Below are 6,030 nucleotides of genomic sequence, written 5' to 3' on the forward strand. Positions count from 1 at the left end.
CGTCGCAACCTAGTTTTGTTGTAATCAAGGCGTTGAGTATTAATTACCTTTTTTGTTGTAATCAACGCTTAATCAAAACAAAGCAGGGTTGCATGTGTCATTTTGCTTCTTCCTTAATATGTCTTAAAAACCTACAACGTCTAAGTCATCCGGACAGAGGGAGTAGTTTGGTAATTTGATTATATCTAATGCTCGTACTTGGCATTCCAATATCCAATATGACATATACTAAACTTTAGTCTATAGAACCAAACACTCTAATATTTGAGTAGAAGTAGTTTGTTTCTCAATATACTCTTTCTGGCCTAATAAAAAATCGACAAATCTTATAATTGCTACTTAACTGGTGCTATAGATGGTCAATAGTGTCTGGTTAACCGGACTGGCCGGGGCACGACACAGTGGGCGGGTCCGTGCCGGCACAGTCCGACCTCTAGTGACGTGCTTGGGGCGGCGAGGGGGCACAATGGGACAGCATGGGCATGACCCGATTAGGTCAGAAGCACGACTATGCACAACATCCATAAACACATAGCCCCGCGACCTCCGCCCCCCACACCGTCCCCGCCTCCTCTCTCATTCTCTCTCTCTCTCAAGCTCCTCTCTCACTCGATCTCTCTCGAACCCTCTAGCGATTGTGAAAGCACCGCCTCCCTCGGCGCCTCTAGATCTGTGCTCGAACCGGCGAACCCTAATCTAGTGCCTTTTGTTCTGTGTTCGTAGCCGTGAGGAATCGATCTTGTGCTCCAACTTTGGTAAGTTGCTAATCTTGTGCTTGTGCTTGTGATCTGTGTTTGTGCTCCCTAATCTAGTGCCTTCTTGTTATGTGTTTGTAGCCGTGAGGGACCGATCTGGTGCTATGACTTTGGTAAGTTGCTAATCTTTTGCTTGTGCTTGTGATATGTGTTAGAACCCTAATCTAGTGCCTTCTTGTTCTGTGTTTGTAGTCGTGAGGGGACCGATATGGTGCTCCAACTTTGGTAAGTTCTTAATTTGGTGCTTGTGCTTATGATATGTACTTGTGATCTGAGTTCGAACCCTAATCTAGTGCCTTCTTGTTCTGTGTTTATAGTCGTGAGGGATCGATCTGGAGCTCCGACTTTGATAAGTTGTTAATATTGTGCTTGTGATTTGTACGTGCTTGATGGTCGCCGATGACGACACCGTGGCTGGCCAAATCGGTGGCAGTGAGGTTGCAATTCCTTCAACTGATCCTATCATTATAGATTCCGACCCTGATGTGGCAGAGGTCGAGGAGACAGACACACATACTAGTTCTCGGGTAAGAAATAGAGCTTCCACATCTGATATGTGGAATGACTTCGACAAGAGGACACACCTACTAGTTCTCGGGTAAGAAATAGAGCTTCCACATCTGATATGTGGAATGACTTCGACAAGATTCGTATATGAACTTCAATAGCATTACAAAATTTGCTGACGTTCTGTACATATATAATTAACGAGAAGAAACAATAGTCAAAGATTTATTAGGAACCATTTATTCAGATCAACCATTTATTCAGATCACGCAAGCAGCGTATATAGCTAGCTACCAATACGTACGAGTCTCACAGCAGGCTTGGAACCGAAGCATCTCCCCCGCAGCACTTCACAAAGCAACAGCACTGGCCGCTTTTCCCAGGGGGGTTGGAGCATTTCACGACAGGGTCGACGTACCCGGTCGCCTTGCAAACCATGGTGCACGTCTCTTTGTCGCATTTCCCTCCATGCAAGTCGAAACAGTTTACTGCACTACGACAAAACTAAGGAAGACGTTATATACAGACATCCTTTGCAAAGTTGATATTGAATATAAATTAAGGAATTAATAATGTATGCACGACCTTTTAGCCCTTGCACGGCAAGGTAGTAGGGTGAGAAGACCATGGCCATGGCCACGGCCATGACGGTCGCCAAGAACAGAGCTCTACTACTGCCCATGTATGATTCCTAGCTATGAGCACCACAAGCTAATTAAGTGCCTCCAATGGTTGGTTGCTCACTTGCTCCTATGTTTGGACGTGGTGTGTTCGGGTGCTAGGTTTCTGTAATTCTGTTCCGGCGCCGCGGCCATACTTATATATTGATCGGGATGTGTAGATCAGGGACTAGTTGTTTGGAAAAGAATTAGTTCTCTCTCGCAGTTACATTTTCTGCTTGGTTATTTTAGGATGTAATCAATTGTTTATTGAAACCTTCTATGTACGTCTGGCTCTTAAATTGGGCCACCACACAGGAATCACGCGAACCATTAAGGACTAGAGAGGTTCACGCCATTTGTTGAAGTACATATGTAATTCCACCGTCCCAAAATAAATAAAATTCGTGAAAATTTTAGGAGAGATTAAAGAGGCCTGGAAAAGGATGCATGTACCTCAATCTCCTTTTCATTTCCGAAGGATATCGCCTAGATTTAGTAGTTAATATTGTATGCACCTGTGATTAGCCTCCGCATTAGGAGGTATAGTGTCCCATAAATTTATAGAATGTTGTTTTTTAGATAAATTTTAAAGCTCATAAAATTATTTATTTTAGGATCCCATCATTGTGAACTTCTAGTTACTCGCTGCATTTCATATACAGTAGTTGTCATTCCAGATTTGTCCAAAATCAAGTACTTCTGTGTTTGGCAATCAGTTTTTGGAAATATATATGTATAGCTTTGGTATCATAAGATTTGTTGTCGGTGTTCTGTATAATTTTGGTGTTTGGTGACTCCTCATCACATCAGTTAGAAGATGACTGACTAGCGTCAAGTCACCTGGTGTCTGTCTTGAGCCATCTCCGAACGGGGTTAGAAGACAATAGCTACACGAGTAGAGATGACAATGCGTCTCGATCCTCGATTCCCCGCGGGGAATTTCTCGGTTAGGGAACAGAGATGGAGAAGTTTCTTTCCACACGAGAATGTAAATGGAGAAAATTCTTCCCCTCGCGACGGGTAAACTTGGATGGGACGGAGAAGCATTCCCCATTCCCGTTCCCCGCGGGGATCCGTTAAACCTACACGCGATGATATTTTCGTGTACTAGTTAATAATAAAAATAAATAATTATCTTGTCAAGAGATCAATCATTGTACAAATGTGTTCATTTTGATGTACACATAATGATTTATTACATCTAACAATATGTATAAGTGAAAATGTTTTGCATTAATAACAAAGAATATATATCCTAATTATAATTTAAACGGGGGCGGGGATACCCGTCGGGATTTATCCCCGCGGGGAACATGGATGGAGAAGAAATGTCCCCGCAAGCGTTCGTGGGGATTCTCGCGGGAAAATTTTTACGTCGCGGGGACGAGTATGGAGATCTATTCCTCGACAAGGAATTCCCAATTGCCATCCCTATACATGAGCTATCCATACTCGAAGCGTATTCACTATGAGGGTGTCAGGGTCCATGGTTCTGTAGCATAAGGTGTATAACCTGGTAGTAGTCTCTGTAGACCCCAACCTAGCGCTCTGTGACTAGACTGGCACAAACATGTTAGGCCTCCCTCCAAAGGTGAACATAAAGTACTCTGGTCCAACTGTATCTAGAGTGAGATATAGAACTTCTGAACTAGGTTTTGGGTCCGATTTTTCCTTAAAACATGGTTGATTCTATTTCTTCTTAATTCAGAGATAGAGATTATGACATTACGTTAAAAAAACCATACCACCCTAAAAGTCTGCCAACCTTGGCAAGTAGGTCAGGTAGGGCTTCGGATTCTCACTTTTGGAGTGGCCTTATGAAGATTAAGGATCTATTTATAAGTAAAGGTACCTTTCAGGTAAATGATGGGTCCCAAGCGCGTTTCTGGGAGGACAATTGGCTTGGGTTGAGAGCGCTAAAATCCTGCTTCCCTCTTTTGTATAATCTTGCAAGGAGGAAGAATTCAACTGTTGCTTTTGACTTCTCCACGGTACCCTTAAATATATCATTCCGTAGGGGATTGGTGCACCAGTTGAGGGTTCAATGGTTTGAACTAGTGGCGTTGGTGGCGTATAATAATTTGAATACTAACATGGATTCATTCAGATGGGACTTGACTGCTAATGGGTTGTTCACTGTTCAGTCCTTGTATCAGGCAATTCTTAACAATGGGGTGGTTAGTGATAACAATGACCTTTGGAAGCTTAAGATACCTCTGAAAATAAAGGTTTTTATGTGGTACCTCAAAAGAGGTGTAACTTTAACAAAGGATAACTTGGTCAGGAGGAATTGGCCTGGTAATCAGACCTGTTGCTTTTGTAGCAGACTGGAGACAATAAATCACCTGCTTTTCAGGTGTACTTATGCGTCTTTCATCTGGTGTTTGGTTCAGATAAGAACAGGGTTGAGACCACCTCGGGATGCGAATGATTTGTTTGGGGACTTGGTGAGGGTGCTACCAGTCAAATCACGTCGTTTACTACTAACTGCAGCATCTGCAATTTGCTGGGCCATTTGGTTAAGTATGAATGATGTGATTTTCAATAAATCTTCTCCTAAATCTTGTTTGCAGGTAACCTTCTGGGCACAACTTCAGCTTAAGATGGAGGATAAAGAGTTAATAAAGCCTTCATGTCGTAATATGGAGATGGTGCTACTAAAGTTTTTCGCAATTTTGGATGGGGAAATCGCTTGGCGATTAACATTATAGTACCTTTGGTTATGTCATAGGTGGTCTTGGGTGCAGTCATGTGATGTGTCAAGGCAGTAAGCTGCCTTCAATTGTAAATGTTGGTGGTAACCTCTTTGGAGGTCAAGATCGGACTATGTTTCCATTATTAAAAAAAAAGTAGGTGAGGTAGGGGTGTGTCTGCTCTACTCTAGCTGACACAGTGTCCCCTAAGGGACATACTCTATATATGTGGTTGTAGGGCGATCGCGCTATGTGTCACGGCTGAATGGAAATCCTCAATCCTCGTGCAATGCAACACGATGTTAAAAATCTTTCTAGGATCCCTCTCAACCAAAAAGGGTACAAACCTAAGCTCATATACCCTCGAAGCGCTACAAGTCCTAAGGTCCAAGTGTATGACCAATGGACGGTAGGTGGTTGTGGATGCTCCATCGGCTCCTCTGTCATATCTGCGATCCTGATAAAACCTGACTTGCCACCTCGCTATGTTGTCTCTGCGGCTTGTGCGAGATGACAATGGCCCCCGACCCTGATTCCCTGCACGGAATTCCTCCATTAGGAGACGTGATGAGAAAGTTTTTTTTTTCTCACAGAGATGTAAACAGGGAAAATTCTTCCCCTGACGGCTAAACGGAAACGGGATGAAGAAGCATTTCCCGTCCCCATTCCCCGCGGGGACCCGTTAGACTTTCACATGATGTTGTTTTCGTGTACTAGTTAATGATAAAAATAAATAATACATTCTCAAGAGACCACTCAATGTTACAAATGTGTTCATTTTGATGTACACATAATGATTTTTTATATATGACAATATATATATGTGATAATGTTTATATTAATAACAAATAATATATGTTCTAATTATAATTTAAGCGGGGATGAGCGAGGATCCCCGTCGGGGATTTATCCCCGTGGAGAATGAGGATGGAAAAGAAATGTCTCCTGCGAGCGTTCGTAGGGATCCCCATAAGAACATTTTTTCTTCGCGGGGAATGGGAACGAGGACAGATATTTTCCATGTTGCCATCTCTAACTCTAATAGGCTCTCTGGGCCTCTGTGTCTACAAGCTTCCACCTGCGAGAGCTCTCAATCTATACGGCCATGCCCTTCTCACGAGTAGAGGACGGAGTGGCCTTGCATCGTTCCTTACATGGATCGTTGGCATTCATTCACCTATTTCATCGATTGGGTCATCAATAATCCTTCAGTTTGCGTGCAAGGTTGCCTGATCCACCAGCTGATTCCAATCTCTCTACTATATTCGTGTCGTCCTACATCCTACTTGATCAAGGATAATCATGTTTAAATGATTATTATTCATCGATTGGGTCCAGAATAAAAAAAATGACCACCATTCTTTAGGTAATAATAACACGTCATACCATTATTTGAGGATGCCACCCTTTAGA

At 42.8% G+C, this 6,030-nt stretch overlaps 1 long non-coding RNA gene across 1 annotated transcript; it reads left to right on the forward strand.

Moving 5' to 3' along the window:
- Nucleotides 1–514: 514 nt before the first annotated feature.
- On the forward strand, nucleotides 515–2,127 carry LOC111590299 (uncharacterized). The gene is made up of 4 exons (XR_002749399.2): nucleotides 515–755; nucleotides 837–868; nucleotides 948–980; nucleotides 1,073–2,127. It is a non-coding gene; the product is annotated as an uncharacterized lncRNA (long non-coding RNA).
- The last annotated feature ends 3,903 nt before the right edge of the window (nucleotides 2,128–6,030 follow it).

The sequence above is a fragment of the Zea mays genome, chromosome 10 (assembly GCF_902167145.1).
Source record: "Zea mays cultivar B73 chromosome 10, Zm-B73-REFERENCE-NAM-5.0, whole genome shotgun sequence".
In the NCBI taxonomy this organism is placed as follows: domain Eukaryota; kingdom Viridiplantae; phylum Streptophyta; class Magnoliopsida; order Poales; family Poaceae; genus Zea; species Zea mays.